Source organism: Triturus cristatus, chromosome 2_1 (assembly GCF_964204655.1).
Source record: "Triturus cristatus chromosome 2_1, aTriCri1.1, whole genome shotgun sequence".
Classification (NCBI taxonomy): Eukaryota; Metazoa; Chordata; class Amphibia; order Caudata; family Salamandridae; genus Triturus; species Triturus cristatus.
The window spans coordinates 470720261-470743300 of NC_140581.1; the positions used below are offsets into that span (position 1 = coordinate 470720261).

The following is a 23040-nucleotide window of genomic DNA, read 5'->3' on the forward strand; positions in this document are numbered from 1 at the left end:
AGGAAGGAGCTAGGTATGAACAGTTATTGTTTCAGAATCTTTTTCCATTGGCGGAAAATCCTGAATTAAGAGTTTTCATTCAGGGAGATCTTCTGCTTCACTAGATTTAGAGCAGGCAGTTATCACATGTTTTTACAATAGTGACTAGATTGGGGACAAAGTAGTAATCCTCCAGTTGGAGGAATGAGGTTGATAGTGCATATTGATGTTCTGTTAACTATTGTGCATTTCTTTTGACAATTTAGGCAAATCTTTCATATTTAGCCCAACACAAATTCTTTCCAAAATGGTTCGATCTGTAGCTCAATAAAAAAAATTAAATTTATTTAGACAGTCAACCTTCCCACCCTCATAAAGCAATCTGGAGTTTTGAATGTAATTTACCAGCAATGAGCTTTATAGGTTCTCCTGCTACCTTTCCAACCTACAGCAGTGTTTACACATGGGTACCTCCTGTTCCCTAAAGATCCCAATTACCCTTGGAGTCCATCAGGGTTCCAAGTGTTCCCTCTCAACTTTAGTCTCTGCATAGATCTGCTTGCTCTATTCACAGTTCATGGTGGTTTTACTACTCAGTAAAGAAGAAAGGGGGTGTGCATCATGGGAAAGTTGGACCGCATACACCGTTGTATAAAGGAAAAGATACCTCGTATATTCTGTTTGTACGTTTTGTAGATCGCTTAAAAGGAGACAAGCCAGTTGATCATTAGTGTTATTATATTCTGGTTATACATTCTCTTAAAAAATGAGTAACTTTGAATACAATTTTTTCTTTTGTATTTCGTCAGTCGTGACACAAGTGTATCTCGTCATCAGTGAATCACATATTCCTGCATATTTGAGCCCACATTCTTGTCAAGACAGTTTGTTCATTCTGAAAGAATGTTTTGTTAAAAAAAACATGAAGAAAGTCGGAAAATATAGGATTTTAAATAAAATATCCAGGTTGTGAATGTCTTTGAATTTGTCCATATGTTGTCCAAAGTAACCGGGGATCTTTGGCTTTGAGGAATCTCTGAAAGGCCATAGAGTTTATATTGCTCCTAGTGTACGGCCCTTTCTGGGGACTTGGAAGTCATTTGTTACCCCTTGAGAAGTAGCATTGAAGCGTTTCAATCCCATCTTGGTCCGGGGTCACCTCAGGGCAATGATCTTTCTCGAGAAAGCAGGGTTCATACCTAGAGAATTTCTAAAGGAAAAAAGAAAAGCAGATGAGAATTCATTTTTTTATTGTATGGTTAATTAAAACCTTATCAACATTTAAGAGACATGTTCTACTAAAAGCTGTATAAAAAAGCAAAACAGTATAAAACCATCTAATGCAAACGGACGTATCAGGAGAGAAAACATATTATTTGAGAACAGTTGTTTAAAAAAAAAAACAAAAAAACTATAGTTCACTTAAAAGCTATGTGGTTGTTTGAAGGTACGTCAAAGCGCAAGGAGTATTATTTTCTGAAGTACAAAGATGTGTGTTAGAAAGCTAAGCGTTGGTGAAAGTCCGGCAGTCCACTATCTTCTCTAGATTTGTAAAGATTTTTTAAGAATGTCCTGCGCCATTTAAGATATTTGCCTATTCTTGCCAATTCAGAAGGGACCGTGCTGATAAATACAGTTCGTGGCATTGTTGCACGTCCTTATGTCAGGAGTTAAAAAGAGTGGCTTTAGTAGCGACTGCCTGAAGTGGAGCAGCAGCCGGCAGCAGCATAATAAATGCATACAAGTTTCAGATTTGTAACCGCACAGCCTGCACTTAACAATATTGGAAAGAAACGGCCAGTTTGGGTTAAAGTCTTTAATTTGTAATGCCATCATCCTTTCAGCCAATATTTGGGTAAGGCAGACTTTCCCGATTGTGCTATTATGAAATGGTTGTGACTGCAAGCCAACATGACAATCGTTATCATACAGGTTGCCACATCATTTAATAACGGAGTAGACTTTATATTTTCCATGTCTGCAGACTTCGAAAGAGGTTTCATCTGTTTTTTCAGAATATTGTTCACTGCCATGTGCGTGATCGATAGTGTTTAGTGCAGTCAGGTCGATTTGGAGGGTGTCAGCTGCAGCTATTAAATAAGCGGACCAAAAAATGTTTTTGGTGTTTAATATGTTTTGAAAAGAGAACTTTAAGGTGTAGGGCATGGCCGAGATTTATCTGTAATAGTATTTTAGAAAGGTCCCCATGTTAGCCGACAGTAGACCTTCCAGACCGAATTCAAGTCTCACTAGTGATCCTCTGATGTAATTCGGCATCCTGAACACACTCTCAAATCTTTAGGTGTAACTTTTCCATGGTTTTGGTGAGACCCCCCCCCCTCCACTCCCCCCCCCCCCTGTCTCTCCCCCCCCCCCCTGTCTCTTCCCCCCCCCCCCCCCCCCCCCCCCATCCGAGAACGAGGTTTGTCCTCCTGAAAGTCTCTGATTGGAGCCTTGACTGCCCTATGGGGGAATTGACTCCCCTGTGTGGGTCGGGCTTCCGGTGAAGACATCCAGGGGCACGTTAGGGGTTTAATTAAGATAGACCAAAATAAGAGAAAAAATAAATAAAAAATGAGCTCTTGCCTAGCGCCCCCTCTTTCACTCACAGCATCATGCGGGTGGCTGTCTGGGCCTTTTCTGTATCCATATGGATCAGTGCTTTAAATGAGCCGGTACTCACCGGTACTGAGTACCGGCACTTCCTAAATTTACTGAGCAGAGTACCGGCACTTCTCCACTGTCAAGGAGAGTACCGGTACTCAGGATCGGATAAATAAGGTGGGCACTGGACTGGTGTCTGAGGGCCAACTGCTTGCTGTTTTTTTTCGTAGCATGTTGGCCGTTGCCGTATGTATTCTTTGGGTGTGGCAACCTGCCTGATACAGCCTGAACAGCCTATTGGAGAGCTGCCTCAGGGAAAGAGGGCCTCTGCTCCCTTTCTACTCAGATGGAGGCTCTCCTTGTCCTCACCACCCCCCTGCCAGGCATGGATGCTGGGTCCGTGGAAGAATGCAGGTACAAAGGGCCATTTTCACCCATTGGCGTCCCACTAGAGTCTGACTGTCTTTGTTATGACTCACTTCCCCCTGCGATTCCACCGCCTGCTGGGACATTGAGTCCATGATGGGTGGGAATGAGGTAGTGAAGATGACTTAAGCAGCCTCCCTTGTGCCCATGTGAGGTGAGAGTAGGTCAACTGGCCTTTCCATTGGAAGCCAGCATTGTTCTTACCCTGACCTCTACCCTGCTGGACTCTGCACATACTCTGGACCCTGCAATGCTCACTGCCTGCCACTGCAAGCTCTCCGGCCGTGGGGCCTTCTTCCGAGGAGAGAGGAAGGAAATGGGAGTGAGTGAAGGTGAAGAGTGAGGGGGAATGAGCAGAGAATTGAAAGTAGGAAAAGATAGAAAGGCAGAAGGGGTAAGCGCAGACAGTGATACGGAAGAGATCCAGACGGCTATCGAAAGAGGTAGAATGGCACGGAGAGGGCAGATTAGAAATATAAAGAGTGATGAGAGAGAATGATAGGATACAATTGGGGTAATGAGAGTGGGACAGAATTAGCTACAAATGGGAGAGGTGAGTGCAGGAGGGATCTCAAGTTTAGAGATGTGAAGACAGATAAAGAGTGTGTGTTTGAGAGGAACAGAATCGGGAGATATTTGAAAAGAAATCCATGGAATGGCTGGAATATTTAATTGCGAATATTTGTTTGTGTGTGTATACCCTTGAATATTTAAGGATTGTTCCAAATGCAACCAAGTAGGAACATTAGAAATAATATGCCAAGTTATGTTAAGAAGCTGCAAATATTACAAAACCATGAAAAATGAACATTTGGTGTTTGGCCTTCATTTTGTATAACAAGTTAACACATTTTGTTTGGATTGATCAATTTCTCACGTTTTGTTATGTCCCGCAACCGGTGTAAGTGCCAGTCACACTCGTCCTATAGCACATTGATTATTTGCCTGATTGTGCTCAAACTACTGTTGATGGCTTGGCTCTTTCAGGGTTTTAGTTGTTAATCTGCACATATGGAAAGTTTGAGACAACTATCCAGGGCAATGCAAGGTCAAATAAATACTGAATAGATGTGTTTTTGTTTCATCATGTTTCACTCCGCCTCTAACCCCGCCCACTAGCCACGCCCCTAACTTATTTTTTCCCATTTAAAGCACTGATATGGATGGAGTTCATTTGGAAACTGCTACTACCCCCTACCTGGGGGGAAATTTCACTTTTCCGCCCACTTCTGAAGGGGCACCAGGTAACTCCCAAGTTCGCCAAATTCCCAGGAGGGAATGTCTTTTCCAGGCGCCTCTGTTCTTTACGGTTATTTATTGTTGTACTAGCTGGGCAGACAAGCTGGAGCACACTGAGCCCCCCAGCAACCCGCATCCAAACCTTACCGGCCCGCTTCCGCAGGAGGTCTTGCTCGTGCTCTGCGAGTGCAGCCACTGTGCTTGCCAGAGCCCCTATGTTAACGTCAGGCTGATTTCGACCCCCCCACCCCCGGAGAGGAGCAGGCTGGAGCGATGGATCCCCACGCCTCTCTGATGAGGTGCAAGAATCACGGTGGCGGAACTGAGGACAGGAGGCAAAGCAGGCGAACGGGGTGGGGTGGTGGATCAGAGTATGGATGTAGCTGCGGGCGTGATCGAAGTCAAGGCGTAGAGAAGAGACGACTCGCCACACACTTTCCGCCTCGGGAACCGCCTCTGCTTCTGGTCCTCTGGCGCACACGCAGCCCAGCTGAGCACTGGGCTCCTAGCTAAGCACTGGGCTCCTAGCTGCCGCACTGAGTGCTGCGCTGCCGACTTTGGTGCAGGAAACCAGGGTTTGAGCCTCGAGGTCGCGTCCACATCCTGTGATTCTGGGCAAATCACTTAATCTCCCCGTGCCTGAATATGTAATGTAAATACGGTGCTCATGTACAGCGCTCCAATACCTTCGGGTCGAGTTTGCGCTATATAAAAGATGCAAAAAAAAAAGAGCTCTATGCGCCTTCCTCCAGCAGCGATGTGGCAGAAACAAGAAACCAAAACGTTTGTGTGTCCGGAAGAGGAATAGAATAAGTCAGATACAATTATTTGTGCCTCTAGCCTTTGTGCAAGCCCTGATAGGTTCTAAAAAAAAGAATCTACTAAAATTGTCACGTTCTGTCTTGTCAACACTAACCCTCTCAAAATACTATTTCATTGAAGAAAAATGGCAACTCAAGAAACCATTTAGTATGGGCTTGGACTGGAACACTAACAATGACAAAAGTATCCCTTCTAGAACATTGGAACTTATGTGCAGAGTGTGAAAACTGTTGGAAAACGATAGAAGGTAGCATACATGAATAAAAAGTGGGTACCCTCAAAATTTTTCCAATTTCAAGACAAAAATGTTACATGTAATTTTATGCCCCTGTGAAGTGCTATGCATCAGTAAGACAAATCAGGAAATGCGTTAACGAATAACCCATACCAAACCTAGAGTTCGCTGTAAGAACCTAATAGCCCCACAGAGAACTCGCACTAAAAGAATAAGGTGGACTGTACTTGATGTTATAACGAGATATTCAAGAGGTGGCAAAACAGAATTGCTTTTGCTAAGAAAAATGGCCAGCCTTACTCTTTTGTACGTTTTTTACAGGCCTGAATGAGACATTGGAAAGTCAGACTATCTAACTTAAGGGCTCTGCCCCAAGGGACCAAAAAACCTATAGTTATTTACTGTAAACTTTATTGAAGGATGAAACTAAAGTTTACATTGCAATTATTTTACGTTTTCCTTAAATCACATGGTATGCAATTACACAAGGCACATCTTTAATGAGGCAAGCACATGTGGCCCTGACCTGGCCCAACAAATCAAAAAGGTGCATTTTGACAGCCACAAACAACCAGAGCCTGATATGTGGGACTCCTGTTTCCCGAGCGCGCACACATTCCAGCCAAGAAACTGATCAGAGGCACCACAGCCTAGTCTCTAAAAGGCACATCACCATTGGAAGACTTTCGTTTACTTTAAGGAATGGATATAATTATATGAAGAAGTAGAAATACAAACTTGGCATTTACAACTCTTCATGTTCCCCAAAGAAAGTGCTTAATTAAGGACAGTTAATAAATTAACTGAATAAAAGGGTATGTCCTATCCTAACAAATTGACACACCTGGGTGCTTCACAAATAGCATGCTGTCCTCTAACCCAAATATTCCCTCTGTCCCCTTCCCCCATATATTCCCTCCATTTACCCACCCCCTACCCCCATGTCATGGGTCCAACCCGTTCATTGGCCAGCAGAGTCCCCAGAAAAAAAGGGGGTCGGAACGTGTCTACACCACTTTGGAAGGGTAACCATTGACAAGTCTCCCGAAAGGGTCCCACAACCCGAGCAATATCTATCAGAAGAGTCCAAGATCCCCGGTTACTTTAAGCAACGTACGGACACATTCAATAACGTTCACAATCCGTACATTTGGTTTAAAATCACAAACTGGTACAAATGTCCTCATGTTTTGTAACAAAATATTGTATCACAATGTACAAACTTTCTTGACCAAAATGTTAGCTCAAATATGTGAAAATGATATTCACTGGTGACCGGACATATAATTGTCATGATTGATATCCTGCAAAAGAAAATGTTCTCATTGTTCTGCTTCCTTGCATGATACTGGACTAGTATATTGAGATGGTTTTGAAAATAATTTCTAGATATTGAATTTAATAACACTGATCAGCTGACATGTCTCCTTTTGATTGGTCTACAAAATAACAGCTGAAAACATAGCATGCAAGGTACATTTTCCTTTATACTTATCACTAATAACCGCTTCAAGATTTACCAATGTGCTGGTTATGCACAAATCTACTTGACCGTATCCTCCGTTTTTGACATCTAATGCCTCTAAATTATCCTGGGAAAAAATGGGGGGACTAATTCAATTGAGGAACAACCGGGGCTGGAATTCAAAATACAACAAGCACAGACAAGCGTGCCCCCGAGACCATAGATATGAATATATTCACTTAGAGCCTAGACATAGTGCTTTGCCTACGCTTGAGTTCCACTACGGAACAATATTGCATATAGAGAATTTATACGACTGTGAGTCTGGATGCACAAAAACGAATTACCATCACAAGAGAAATTTTATAAAAAATATTTAATATTTTTAATTCAATTATTTATGGACATTGCCACTTTTTTGTTCTTTTTTTTTAAAAGAAGATTTTTTCTTTAGGGAAGCAACATTTTCATTGTCACAAGAATTATAGCAACACATAAGGTATTATAAAATCGTGATTAATATATATACAGACAGTGAGATTTAGACAAATTCTTGACCTCTTTTGGTCCTAAAATTGGAGAGAACAAATATGCATCATAAATCGGGAACGCCATACATCGTTTTTTCCTCGATTAGATTTCAATTAAACAGTCCAAAGGTGAAAAGGTCAGAGGTAGCATTGATATAGGTTAAGAACAGTTATACCACAGTTAATTCGGTACACTTTGACATTTCATGAAGTCTCCAAACAATTGTGTCCTGTTGCAACTCTTGACCTCGTGCAAACGTAAGAGTTGTGTGAAGTTAGGAAGGTGGGGTTAAACCAAAAGGTGAGCCGACGCGTTTTGACCATCAAGTGTGGGGACCACAACGATTTCAAGGAAGGTCTTCCTCAGGGCTGTACTGCTTTATGTAGGACACTAAAGAGTGAAAAATACCAATCAGTATGGGGCCTAATGGTGTAGTCCATCATACCAACGATAAAGAATATAAAATATGAAATATAACTCACAAGGAAAAGGACAAAACAGGAAACTTCCATACCTGAAAAGATGGGATTGAAGATATCGCTTTCAGTAGGAACCAAATCGTTTTAAAGATAGGCAGCAGCCGCTGCCTATAGTTTTTAATCTCTGTGGAATGGAAAAATATATATATATCCCAGTACGCATAAAGACTTCCATACACACTACAAATAGGTGTGATTCTTTCATCTTGCTACGTTTCATCTAGCAGCAATAGGAATTACTTAGAATGGGGCGGAACCTACAGAGCATGTAGAAGAATAATATACATTTTGCTCTGGCTCATGACAGGGTGTCAGCGCTTGTTACTTGCAATATTATTTATAAGCGCAAAAATATATGCATGCAATAATAATGCGCGCATATTTCAGTATAAGGTGATCTCAATGTGTATAGAAACTGGTGGACGCTCTACGGTACGATGTGTGTGATCCCTTCGCTTACTCTTTTACTTCTTGATGCAAAGTGGTTCACCTGCACCTGAACAAGGCCTGTAAGGCATCTCGGAAAATTGTGTAAATTATGCTGTAATGTTTGGCGTGAGGCCAGCGCTAATGCTTTTTACAGGCGCATTGAAATGAACATATATTATGGATGGCGCGGCTGGCAGCAATCGTTCTCTCTTAGACTTAATCAAAAGGGGTCAACCAGACTTCTAAATAGCACAAGGGCTCTCCGTCTTACACCAACGGTATATTTTATCATGGGGCTATTTCAGCATGCCCTAAAATATACATAGTTGATGCCGAAGCGTCCGGGGAAATATGTGACTGCTACGGCAGAGGGATTATCTGATTCTTTATAATGCTTGTTGCCCTGTATAGCGGGACTGCCGGAAAAACAAATTCCTAATTGATCTAAATAAAACTTGAAGCCGTGTATTAAACGGACCGGGCATACTTGACGCATGCTGGGGATCTCCTAAATAATGGTTTAAAGGTATCGTGTATAAGCGTACATCGAGCTTATAGTGGCATGCTTTGAAGTAGGCATAAACTATTCACGTCGCCTGAATATCAGCGCATCCGTCATGAAATGGCGGGTGTAATCACCAGGTTTCTTCGTCTAGCGCAAACAGCGCAAAATTGCTTTCGCCGAGTCTCAAGAAGCTCTAATGGAAGGAAACTTTTATCGAGCAGGCATCATTTCTGGGGCCCTAACTTCCGGTTTATTATAGACTTTAGTTAAAATGCCTGACTTCCTGTAAGGGAAAATTAGCTGGACAGATAACTGCGCCATCTAGCTCCAAGGTCGCTGAGTGCTTTTTTTAAAGAAAACAGAACTTTATAGAATGCTGGAGTGGACTAAAAGGCTGCTATAACGGCAAAGAGCATTCTTTTAAAAAAAAAAAATTTAAAAGTGTATTCTGTGCAAACAACCTCCTATTTTTCGAAAAGTAGATGGTAAATTGTTACCACCCATAGGGTTATTGCAGCACATGTACAATGTTCAATATTAGATCGAGTACAGAAACAAGATCACACAATTATTACTACCCACAAGATTATTATAGCACCTATACAGTGTTCAAAGTTCAATCAAATACAGTGCATATTTTCAGATAACGCATCACACAATTGGTCCTGCCCATAAAGTTGTTACAGCGCATATACAATATCTAACACTCGAATACAGAAAAAAGAACACACAATTATGGCTTAAAACAAATCAAAGGTGCAATGATCGATACCCTTCTAGCCAATTATGAAGCTAAATAGATCTTAAAATTGGGAACTACTGATTTTGGGTTAAATGAGTTATTTGAAATCATGCACGGTATCTGAATGTTGAACATTGTACAGTTGTTGGAACAATCTTGTGGGCAGCAATAATTGCGTGTTCTTTTTTCTGTATTCGATTAAGTATTAAATATTGTATAGGCGCTGTAACAACTTAATGGGCAGCAACAATTGTGTGAGTTATCTGAAAATATGCACTGTATTTGATTGAACTTTGAACACTGTATAGGTGCTACAATATTCTTGCGAGCAGTAATAATTGTGTGATCTTGTTTCTGTAACAATTTACCATCTACTTTTCGAAAAATAGAGGTCGTTTGCACAGAATACACTTTTTGTTTTTTTAAAGAATGCTCTTTGCCATTATAGCAGCCTTTTAGATCCACTCCAGCATTCTATAAAGTTCTTTTTTCTTAAAAAAATGCCCTCAGCGACCTTGGAGCTAGATGGCGCTGTTACCTGTCAAGCTATTTTTCCCTTACAGGAAGTCAGGCATTTTAACAAAAGTCTATAATAAACCGGAAGTTAGGGCCCCGGAAATGATGCCTGCTCGATAAGTTTCCTTCCATTAGAGCTTCTTGAGACTCGGCGAAAGTAATTTTGTGCTGTTTGCTCTAGACGAAGAAACCTGGTGATTACACCTGCCATTTCATGACGGATGCGCTGATATTCAGGCGACGTGAGTAGTTTATGCCTACTTCAAAGCATGCCACTGTAAGCTCGATGTACGCCCAGACCCGCTACTTTTAAACCATTATTTACGTGACCCCTAGCACGCGTCAAGTATGCCCGGTCCGTTTAATACACGGCTTCAAGTTTTATTTAGATCATGACGGATGAGCTGATATTCAGGCGACGTGAGTAGTTTATGCCCACTTTAAAGCACGCCATTATAAGCTTGATGTACGCCTATACACGATACCTTTAAACCATTATTTATGTGACCCCAGCACGCGTCAAGTATGCCCGGTCTGTTTAATACACGGCTTCAAGTTTTATTTAGATCAATTAGAATTGTTTTTCCGGCAGTCCCGCTATACAGGGTAACAAGCATTGTAAAGAATCAGATAATCCCCCTGCCGTAGCAGTCACATATTTCCCCGGACGCTTCGCCATAAACTCTGTATATTTTAGGGCATGCTGAAATAGCCCCATGATAAAACATACAGTTGGTGTAAGACTGAGAGCACTTGTGCTATTTAGAAGTCTGGTTGACCCCTTTTGATTAAGTCTAAGAGTTACCGATTGCTGCCACCCTCGCCATCCATATTATATGTTCATTTCAATGCGCCTCTAAAAAGCAATAGCGCTGGCCCCACGCCAAACGTTACAGCATAATTTACACTATTTTCTGAGATGCCTTACAGGCCTGGTGCAGATGAACCACTTTGCATCAAGAAGTAAAGTAACAGAGTAAGATAAGGGATCACACACATCATACCATAGAGCATTCACCAGTTTCTATACGCATTGAGATCACATTATACTGAAATATCCACGCATTATTATTGCATGCATATATTTTTGAGCTTCTAAATAATACTGCAAGTAACAAGCGCTGCCACCCTGTCATGAGCCAGAGCAAAATGTATATTATTCTTCTACATGCTCTGTAGGCTCCGCCCCATCCTAAGTAATTCCTATTGTTGCTAGATGAAACGTAGCAAGATAAAAGCATCAAACCTATTTGTAGTGTGTTTGGAAGTCTTTATGCGTACTGAGATATATACAAATATTTTTCCATTCCACACAGATTAAAAACTATAGGCAGTGGCTGCTGCCTATCTTTATAACGATTTGGTTTCTACTGAAAGCGATATCTTCTATCCCATCTTTTCAGGCATGGAAGTTCCGTGTTTTGTCCTTTTCCTTGTGAGTTATATTTCATATTTTATATTCTTTATAGTTGGTATGATGGACTACACCATTAGGCCCCCTACTGATTGGTATTTTTCACTCTTTAGTGTCCTACATAAAGCAGTACAGCCCTGAGGAAAACCTTCCTTGAAATCGTTGTGGTCCCCACACTTGAAGGTCGAAACTCGTCGGCTCACCTTTTGGTTTAACCCCACCTTCCTAACTTCACACAGCTCTTCCCCTTGCACGAGGTCAAGAGTTGCAACAGGACACAATTGTTTGGAGACTTCCTGAAATATCAAAGTGTACCGAATTAAGTGTGGTATAACTGTTCTTAACCTATATCAATGCTACCTCTGACCTTTTCACCTTTGGACCGTTTAATTGAAATCTAATCTAGGAAAAAATTATGTATGGCGTTCCCGATTTATGATGCATATTTGTTCTCTCCAATTTTAGGACCAAAAGATGTCAAGAATTTGTCTAAATCTCACTGTTTGTATATGTATTAATCACGATTTTATAATACCTTACGTGTTACTTTAATTCTTGTGACAATGAAAATGCTGCTTCCCTAAAGAAAAAATCTTCTTTTCAAAAAAAGAACAAAAAAGTGGCAATGTCCATAAATAATTGAATTAAAAATATTAAATATTTTTGATAAAATTTCTCTCGTGATGCCAATTAGTTTTTGTGCATCCAGACTCCGTTGTATAAATTCTCTATATGCAATATTGTTCCGTAGTGGAACTCAAACGTAGGCAACGCACTGGGTCTAGGCTCTAAGCGAATATATTCGTATCTATGGTCTCAGGGGCACTCTTGTCTGTGCTTGTTGTATTCTAAATTATCCTGCTCATTATCCAATGCATCAAACACAGCCTGCACATTATCCAGACCTGAATGGCCGGTGCCTACCTGAATCTCAATTCAACCAAGACGGAGTCCCCTCTATTTGCCAGGATACACAAACAGGAAAAACTACAAACCTGTCTCAGTGACCTACACTTTGACTGCTTTGCATCTTAACTTTCACCTCATGCCAAATCACTTGGATTCACCTTGGACACCAGCATCACACTCGAGGAACACATATATGCACCTGGGGTCTTGAACAACAAAATACATATCCATCAGTACTGCTCCAATTGAGGAAAAATTTGAAGATGCATTTAAGTAAAGAACACTACACATACAGTAAACGCGCACTACTCAGCTTCATCTCCTATTGCTTATTTTACTGTCTTTGACCCTGTATAGCAGTTGGCTGTCTTCTGGCTATGTTTGTAGTATAAAAATCATATATGCATGCGTACATCAATTAATTTATTATTTATCTGGGTGTACAGTTACCAAAGGAAGTAAATGCAACATTTCAGTATGGTTGTTGAAAGAGTTATGTTAAGATTTCGATGCCTAAAAACCTACTTCCGAACCTTAAAAACAAATCTTTCAGTTCTCATCCCAAAAAAGGTCACTTACGAGTGCAGCAACACAGAAAGATGATGGACCGAATGCTAAAAATTGTCAAACATTCACCCCAGTAGAGAGATTTGGGTCAAAATCCATCATTTTTTTGCTCATCGTGCCATTCCAGTTTGGATATGCAAATCAGTCTTGACCCTGCTCCCCATAGGAACATTCTAGGCCTGGGAGGAGTTCTGCCAAGCGGAACTTCGCAAAGTGACCCAGAAACTCCACCGCACTGCGCAGAATTTCACAAGCGGTGGAGTGTGTTAGGTTGTGCCGTTCGCGCTGATTTTTAGCAACGGGTCTTTGTCCCGCGCTGGAAAATCAGCGCTCTACTCAAGTTCCAGCTTCCTCAACGCAAATGGAATGTTTCTTAATGCGAGCTGTAGCAGCTATCCGCAACTGCCCGCATTCCGAAATCTCGCCAGGAGGTCATAAGAGTTTGAGCAAGGAAGAAAGTCTCCGAACAGAGCGAAATTTCACACCCAGACCTAGAACAGTTCTGGTCCTCCCTGGACATGAAACAAGCATCCTGGGACCAGGTTTACATTACAGTGGGCAGAGTCATATTAGAATATAGGTGATCCTCCCCTCCCAACTTTTTATTGTGCATCTGCTGACAGATATCCAGTTAAACCGTATAATCTTGTTAGGCAAAAGGTGCAAATTAAGTAATCAAGGATAGTGTACACTTAATATGTATGCACATCTGGTGATGCGTGGTCCGCATTAAATTGAAGCCCTAATTCTAAAGTATCATTGGCAAAGCCAATAGGCTCAGCTTTCATGTGATAAAGCATACAAAACAGTGGTGTATAAATGTTCACAATCTTTCTTTTCTTTGTGCATGCTGTCTTTATATCCCAGAGGTGGCGTCTCCTCCGCAATGGTGGAGGAGCATCGCCCTACTGCTTTTAAGCAGTGCAAAGTAAAGGAAATATAAAATAATAACTTTGAGCTATCATTTTATGTTTCCATCAGTACGGGTTTCCGTGCTGCTTTGCGAGCAGGCGGGGCTGCTCTGCTCTCAGAGCAGGGCAGGGGAGGAGTGGTTTGCCCACTCCTAAGTGCACATGACTGTTTGGTCGGCCCTTTGGGCCACCCAAAACAGTTGTGCGCACTTATCCTGTTTTCCATGCAGGCTGCATTCCATCCTGTGTGGGAAACATGCCCAGGCCCCATTCCCTGGCTGAGCTTCGAACCAGGACGCTCAGACGAATCACAACGCTGCATTGCAACATTGTGATTGGTCAGGGGAGCCTGGCTGTGCTTCCTGTTCCTCAAATCCGGCGAGGAGAGCAGGAGAAGAGTTGCGGGGCCTAGCGGCAAGGTAAGTGGTTTTTCAAAAACATTTTTTACATTCAGCACTGTCCTCCGTCCTCCCTTCCCCCTGCGCTCACCACCCGCAAGCCAAACCGGCCACCACTGTATGCCAGCACTAGCATGCAGCAACAAAGTGAGGGAAGGCAGCAGGCTGTCACTGACAAAAAAAACGTGATGAAGAAAGTTTGACAGAAAACAGTGATTTTCTGCTGAGCAGAATCTTCAAAATAACCCTTATCGGAAAGCACAGCAGCACTACTGTGAAGTCACTGTGAGCCAGATGAAAATCGGTTTATCTTGATTACAAATGGGACTATACCACACATACCATTCCCCACACAAGGTAATGCTGCCATTCAGAGGGCGGAAGTATGTGAAGCAGTCAATACCAGCCACTTCTAACACAAAACGTGCCTTAAATTTGACACAGACACCTTCCCCATATACGTTACTTGCAGTACTAGAAGCAATGAAAACAAGACATGCAATACTGGTACACAGGTACCATTAAGAGAAGCATCACAGACAATACAATCAGCATAATCTGGCATAAAGTCATGGCATAGACACACTAATAACATTATCGTCAGTTACACAGGCACAAAGAATTGCCACACCCGTGACAAACACCATAATCCAAAGGTCAACAGCTATGAAAATGGCAAGTCTGAAATAAAGAAAAATATCATTGCAAAATATATATTTGTTTTAAGAGTGCAAAGATACAGTACCTGATTAGCATACCACGCGGTGACATAATTAACTTCTTTGAGTTCAAAATCGTAATTTATTAAAGATATAAAGGTGGATACAAATAATACACATTACTGGTCAAAAGAGAAGCAATACATCATGTACAAATTCCGGCGACAATACGAGAATAAAAATAAAACATTTTAAATACAGAGCAATAGGATAATCATGGAGAAACATAGTGCATTTATGAGTGAGAGGTGAGGAAGAATAACACTAGAAATCAAGGGGGTTTAAGTACTTCTTGTTGGGAAGGGGTTGGTAAAGAGTGTTTAAATGCACATTTATCAAAAAAGGTTGTAACAGGCGTCCATAACTGAATTCGTTTCATGGCCATTTGTAAAGGAAACCGGAGAAATGTGTCCAATCTGTGATTATGGCATACATCATACCACCAAGCTTTGTAAGAAATCTTCGTGAAATCTTTCCAATTTCTCGTGATCTGCTGAAAGGCAACCAGATTGGGGAAAGGCTACCTAGAAAAATGTTTTTTACACAAAATGGGGCACTAGTGCCAAAAATTAATTTGAGACCAAACCTGTTTCCAAAACCTGTCTACAAATGAACATGTGAAAAGCATGTGAAACAGGTCAGCATTAGGAGAGGAGCAGGACCAACAATTATCCTGTACATCGGAAAAACTCTTATTTAAAATGTGAGGAGACAGTAATAGCCTATTGTATGTAAAAAACAAAGTTTGTGTTAAACTAGCTGTTCTGGAAGTTTTACGCATCTTAGTCCAGATCTTATTCCATGTTGATGGGGACCAAACTGCACTGAAATCTCGTTCCTAAGCAATTTCAGTCTTACAATTAGGCCTGGGCGTAGCCTTGGATTGAAGAAGAGTATATAGAGTAGCGGCCTTAGGTTTGGTACGCAAAAGAGTAGATAGGGCATTAGGTGTATCAGCGACACGAGAAGTACTGGCGTCCCTGACAAGCAGAGTGTGTACATCAAGTACCGTACGCCGGAAAACGTGGTACTTAGAAATCGGGGCGGCATGCAGATTGTAAGTCTGTCGAAGCAACAGAAAGGGAATAAATTCATTGTTCAAAAATAATTGATGAACCCAAATCAAACCTTGTCGCCTCCAAGACTTCCAGTAAAAAGGTTTGTTGTTTATTAATAGAGCCGTATTATGCCAAATAGTGGACGACATCAAGGACTCGAGTATCAGGGGCTATCGGAAATAAAGGAGCAAGAAGTTTGGAGGTAAATTTAAATATAGGAGAAGACCGTGTTTGGGGTTTGCGAGAAAAAGAAAGATATTCTTGAAATGAAAAGGGGGACAAAAACGAACTTTTAACTGAAGCCCATAATGTTGAATCCAGCAACCAATATGAGGCTTGCCGCAGTAAAAAAGCTCTATGATAAACAGGGAAGTTAGGAAAATTAACCCCACCCTCCGCTTTAGGGCGTACTAACCTAGAAAGAGACATACAAGCTGTTTTTTAATACCATAGGAAGGACGATAATAACGAGTTAATCGACTTATACAGTTTAGGAGAGATAGGGACTGGAATATTGGAGATAATATATAAAACCATAGCGGAGAGCATCATTTTTATGGTATCTAAACGGCCCCACCAGGAAAGGTAAAGGGGATGCCATTTCGTGGTCAGATCATAAAGTTTTTTTAATGCAAGTGTTCAAACATAAAGTAACTGTGTCTTTTATCGTGGGCTTAAAACACAATCCCAAGTATTTGATATGAGAAGATTTCCATGTAAAATTCGTCGAGTCAAAATCAACTTTGAAAGTAAATTTGGTTAACGTTAGGATTTCGCACTTATCACTATTCAGTTTGTATCCAGAAACCTTTGAAAAGGATTGAACTTCCTTGAGAAAGGCAGGAACTGATTCGTTCGGGTTGGAAATAAAAAGCAGAATATCATCCGCATATGCTGCTAATTTGACATCAGTAGTCGGGGTCTGAAATCCATGTATTTGTGTGTTTTGACGAATCCGAGATAGGAAAGGTTCCAAAGCCAAATTGAAAAGGAAAGGAGAGAGAGGGCATCCCTAACGTACACCTCTACCAAGGTCAAAAAAGGGTGAGATGAGACCATTAGCACAGACCTCAGCGCACGGGCTAGTATACAAAAGCAAAATCAGGGCTATAAACTTAGGGCCGAAGCCAAACCATCGGAGGGCATAGAATAAATATGGCCATTCAACTCTATCAAAGGCTTTCTCTGCGTCGAGCGCTATAGCAGCAAGAGAATGTTGTAAATGCGGAACCTTAGATAGAATATTAAAAAACAGCCTCGTATTGTCACTAATGACCCGCCCTTTCACGAAGCCAGATTGCTCCCTGCCCAGAATGCTTGGTAGAATAGGGTCTAAGCATAGTGCCAATGCCTTTGAAAAGATCTTGTAATCTATATTTACCAATGAAATAGGTCTATAGTTCTTACAATGTTGCAAATCTTTGCCTTCTTTAGGGATTAAGCATATATGAGCCTCTGATAAAGAGCCTGTTGATCCTCTTAAAGAAGTAAAAGAATTAATCAAATGGAATAATTTAGGCAATAATAATTTAGAGAAGTGGAGATAAAATTCAACAGTAAATCCATCAGGTCCAGGTGCTTTCTTTCTTAAAATTTGTGTCATTGAATTTTAAAACCGAGTTCCCATCAAAAATAGAATCAATGGTTAGTTTATTATATCTGGTTTTCAAATAATTAGCCAAAATTTTACCTGCTTTATTTTTCCCTCCATAATATTTTGCGCTAGACTTCAGGAGGTAAAAAGAGGCACTGTCAGTGGACTCTTTATTAAATTGCAATTTCGCTTTTAATAGGGCATCAAGAACTGCTTGTGAATTAGACGTGTAAAAAGAATGCTCCAGATTCTTAATTTCTTGAAGCAGGGTATTTGATCGATGGCGAGCACTGTTGCGCTTCTTGGCCACAAAGCTGATAATAAAATTCCTCGCCGAGGCCTTAAAGGCATCCCAAATAGTGGAAAAAGGTAAGGAGGTCGAATCATTTAAGGAGAAATATTCATCAAAGAAGGTAGAGAATGAGGAAGAAAATGCGGGATCCAAAAGAAGAGAATTGTTGAATCTCCAGCTTCTGGGCGCGTTACTTTTTGGCAAAATATCTAAAACAATTGAGACAGGGGCATGATAAGATAACAGAATAGGCCCTATATCAGCAAGTAAAAGCGTTTGTGCAATGTTATGGGAAACAAAAAAATAATCAATACGTGTTTGAGAATGATGCATCGGGGAGTAAAACGTGTACTCTCTGGTGGTAGGGTTACACAGCCTCCAGGCGTCTAAGTTTATTCTGAGTAATAGCATGAACAAAGGACTTATGTGGTTTGTTAGGAATGAATGGAACTTTGGAGTGCCGGTCAATAAAGGGGTCAAAAGTCTGATTACAGTCCCCTGCTAAAATAAAGTTATCTTCCATGCAAAGGGCAATCTGCTGGGAAGTTGAAGACCAAAAGGAGGAATCCCCACCAGTAGGACCATATACATTGAAGAAGGAAACTGGAACATCCCTTAGCAGCAATTTAACATGGAGCCAACGGCCTTCTGTATCAGATTCCTTTGAAACAAATTTACAATCAAGTGACTTATGACAGAGCATCATAACCCCATTGCGTTTGCCATCCCCATTAGAATAATATATTTACCCCACCCAACCTCATTTTAATTTTGATGACTCATCCTCTGTTAGGTGAGTCTCCTGTAAAAGCACAATATCAGCATTCATCTTCGCTAGGTGGGCCAGCACCCTCTGACGCTTGATGGGAGAGTTTAACCCTCTAATATTCCAAGATACCAGTCTTAGCGGCATAATAGTTTAGGAATAAAATAAGACCAGGGAGAGGAACAATAGCAAATTGAAACAATGAAAAACTCCAAATAAAAAATACAGTACGTCAGAAAGGGAAAAAGTTACCAAGGCCTGAGAAAATGAGAGAAGAGAATGGAATAACAGGGAAGGAAAATGAATAAACTTAGAAGAAAAAGTCAAGAAGCCAGAGAAAGTATGTCCGGAATTTTGATGCAAAGGAGAGTAATAGAAAGGTACGTGAAGGACTAGGAGAATAAATACCAGTAAGAGCTGAAGAATTACCACCTCAAAAGGAAAAACAAACAAGTCAAAAAGAAGAACAAAACAAAGCACATGGAATAAAAAGAACTCAATTACAGCCAAACGGGAGAACAAGAGAATAAATAGAAGAGAAGTAAGCAAAAAGAAACAAACAAAAAGGATGGGAGTACAAAGGAGAAACATACCTACATAAGGATAAACCAGGCGGAGACGAGGGGGGGTGGAACCACATGGAATGGACGACTCACCAGGGATCAGCAAAACGGGAAGCCGGGAAGGCATCATAAAGCAAGTGTAGGGAATCTGTGGCAACAAAAAAGGATCAATGTTAAAACGCACAAAGAGACATTTACCAAGAAGTGGGGAAACAATAACAGACATAATTTCAGAAGGGAAAGCATAACAAAAATGTCCTTAAGTATACTATCAATAAGAATCAAAGAAGCACCAAACAAATTACCAAACTTCTAAAAGGAGAAAAGCGAACATTTGGTCAACATATCAGCGAAAGCACCATTGTATACACTCAGAGGCAGAAGAATCCATGTCGTTCGGCTTGCATGAGTTGATAAAACTTTGTTAACGCACCGGATCTTCATATGTGGTGGTTCTGTTATTATATGTGACTTTGAATAGGCACGGATGGAAGAGACCATATCTAGCTCCTATGGAGCGCAGGTCAGCTCTCATATTCAAAAAAGCTTTGCGTCTGGTGGCAGTGGCTTTCGCATAGTCTTGCGCAAAATACAAGGACGAGCCAGACCATGTGACTTTAGGAGAAGCTCTAACTGCTGAGAGAACATTTAGCAGATCCGTATACTCCAGAATGTACAAGATGACGCCTCTAGGTCGTGGCGCAGGCATGGTGTGAGCTGGGGGACGACCCAATCGATGCGCTCGTTGAATGTTATGGACCGTCCCTTCTGGCATATGAAGCAACTTAGGAAGGAATGACTTGAAAAAAGCAAGAGTCTGTCCCTTCAAGGCCCTCCCCCAGGCAATAAATGCGTAGGTTGTTGCGCCTACTGCGATTTTCAAAGTCCTCAACTTGTTTTTGAAGCGTAGAAACTTGAGTGTAGATGAGATACAGAAACACAGGTTTCTTGAAAGGAGGATACATTGTGCTCAACTGACGATACCCTAGCCTCCAATTGAGACCAAGTGTCCGTTAAGACTTGTAGTTTAGTATTAGTTTCTTCCATGAATGGTCGAAGAGCCCTGATTTCCTCCAATAGTAGCTCCAGTGACACTGGTGAGGCTGATTTAGGCGGCGAAGGAGGGTCTTTCTTTAAGCGTTTGGTGTTTGATTTCGCTGAGGCTGTAGGTGTAAGTGAGGGCTCCATTATCGTATCCAGGCGTTGAAGAGATGAAGTGAAAGAGTCTTCCAATTTAGAGAACTCCGAAAACATCTTCGAATTCTTTATGAAAATGCGTTTTGGCTTGGAAAAGGAAGAAAGTGGTACCTTTGTTCTACCCATAAAACGCTATTCACAAATTCCGAGCCAGTGACAGTATGTCAGTAATTCGACACAGTAAGCTAGGCGCAGGACACAGAAGAGCACCAGCAAAAAGGAGCAGAGATCTTTTAAAATGAAAGTGTTCGTTGGTGACCAATCACCGTGCCATCTTTGAAGCTCTGGTGTGGTATAAACGGGGATAAATAAGCCAGAAGCCAATACGAGCGCCAAGAGAAGGAGCACTACAGCGTGTAACACCAGTGTTTGAAGTGTGAAGAAACTACAATAAGTTAAGCGCTACAGAGTCTTATTGTGATATGCTTGTCAACGGCAATCCTCCATAAAAATTATGCTGAAGGAGCAGAACAGCAATGTTACTTCAGTCAAGTGACTCTTCACCTTGAGGGCAACTCAACAAAAAAACAAAAAAAAAACGTAAGTGCCAGCATACTTAACATTGAAAGTAAAACCGAGGGTTCGCATTAAAACGCCTCAGCTTCCCCAGATACCTTTAATAATGAAGAAACAGTGAGCAGAGTAGTTTTGGGAGCACAGATGCCATTCCAACGACAGTCTGAGGTAACGCGCGCTAAGTTCAAAATGGCGGCCGCGCTGAAGACGAAGCCGTGAAGAAACTCACTTCGATAAAATTTGAGTTCCCGCGCCGCCATGAAGGTCTGCAGTGAGCGCACAACGCGCTCTGAGTCTTCAGACATCCATATATTCGCTCAGCCGAGCAGCAGCTAATCTCGGAACGCCGAGTCTTCCCAGCTGACCGTGGAGCTTTACCCGGGTGCCGCTATTCACTCGGGCGCCAAGCCACGCCCCCCCCACATAATCAACTTCTTAAAAAACAAAACTGCCATTAATACCAATGAACTGGATACTAATGACACAGAATTGATCAGTTTGTGATGAGTACAATACAAAAATATTGTAAAACCATGCATACGGTATAATTCTAGATTTTTGCGAACTTGACTTAGAGCTTCTGCTTGTACTCTGTGTGCAGCAAATTGCACTAGATACCTAATAAAAATTGAGCAAACCTCATCCATTTACACGAGTATAAAACAGACCGTGCTGTGTGTATGCATATAATTAGAATACATTTGCAAAGCACACAGTTCAAATGCATTGCTTATATTCAGTATAGGATGCTGTTAATTGTATTCCGGCTGAGTGACTATAGCTCACTTCCTAAGCACGTTTCTTAGTAGCATAATTAAAGCCCATTTATACTAATTCCACAAAATACACAATATCATACTATTCAGTAAGTATGCAAAATGCACAGCTTCAAGTTTAAAATCTTGGAAGTAATGGCATTATGTTTTTTCCATGCAAGGCACTTTCCTATACTTCTGTATTTCGAGTTCTTAAAGCGCTGCATTTTTTTTTTCCAGGATTTGCAGCTTGAAGCATTTTTGACTTGCATTTTTAGGTCTGGCCAAAGGACAGCTTTGGTTGTTTTCTAGGCTCAATTCTTCCCAAAAATATCATACATACATACATGTGTATATATAGGGGCTCTCCGTCAGCACTCTATTCGTTGGTCTGTTCAAAGGTCAAACTATAGATCAATGGACCAGCCTACTTGAGTAATGTGATGCTTTCACTTTGCCTGACTGCGTTTTCTCTTGCACATGTATACATACACCCCAATAACGTTTTAGACACGAGTTTTTCCCAGTAACTGCTAGTCCCTGTGCATAGTAGGGTGTCATCAACTATTTCCATTACACTCTAGACTTTTATTGTAATTTACAATGTTGACTTATCACTATAAACCATCTTTAGTATATTTATCCTATAGAAATGAATCCAGTAGAAAATAATTACAAGTCATTCTAGTAGCAAGAGTCTATATGCAGATTGCTAGGTTGAAACAACACCCACGCAGCTTGTTAACGTCATTTGAAGCAGTTGCTTCTGACTTGAGACGTTAAGTAACAACGTCTTGAACTGCAGCTTCATGAAATAATTTCATGTCTTTTGCATGCAACACAAGAGGAAGCTTTACAATGGCTTATGGTACTGATTTTGCATTTGACTCGAGGTGGGCCTTTGGTGACACTTTGATGAACTACACCTTCATGCATGATTCTCAGTGCCTTTGCATGACTTGAGGAACCTCTAGTAGCTCCTTCAGGAACTGCAGTTCTGTGGAAGTATTTTGAAGATTTTCCATTTGACTCGAGAGGAACCTCTAGTAATAGCTTGAGGAGCTGAAGATTTGCAAAAAAGATATATTATAAAAGTGTGTGTGTGTGTGTGTGTGTATATATATTATATATATGTGTGTGTGTGTATATATATTCACTTAAAAAACCATAGGTTTCACACACGTTATAGTTAGGAATTAGCATTTAAAAAACCTTGCAAATTCACTTAAAAAACCATAGGTTTCACACAGGTTATAGTTAGGTGGATATTTCACTCGTAAAAAACCAATGAAATTCGCCCGTTATAGTTAGTTCAGATAACTATAACTCGCACGCCCGCAATCCACTGCTCATGACGTCACATATTACATCACTCATGACATGGTCAGTGGCATCACTCATGACATCAC

The 23040-nt window shown here is 41.1% G+C and overlaps 1 protein-coding gene across 2 annotated transcripts in view; it reads left to right on the plus strand.

Annotated features, from left to right (window-relative positions):
* Positions 1 to 23040, plus strand: part of CERT1 (ceramide transporter 1) — a 944792-nt gene that overhangs the window by 642153 nt on the left and 279599 nt on the right. The gene's annotated exons all lie outside the window — the stretch shown is intronic.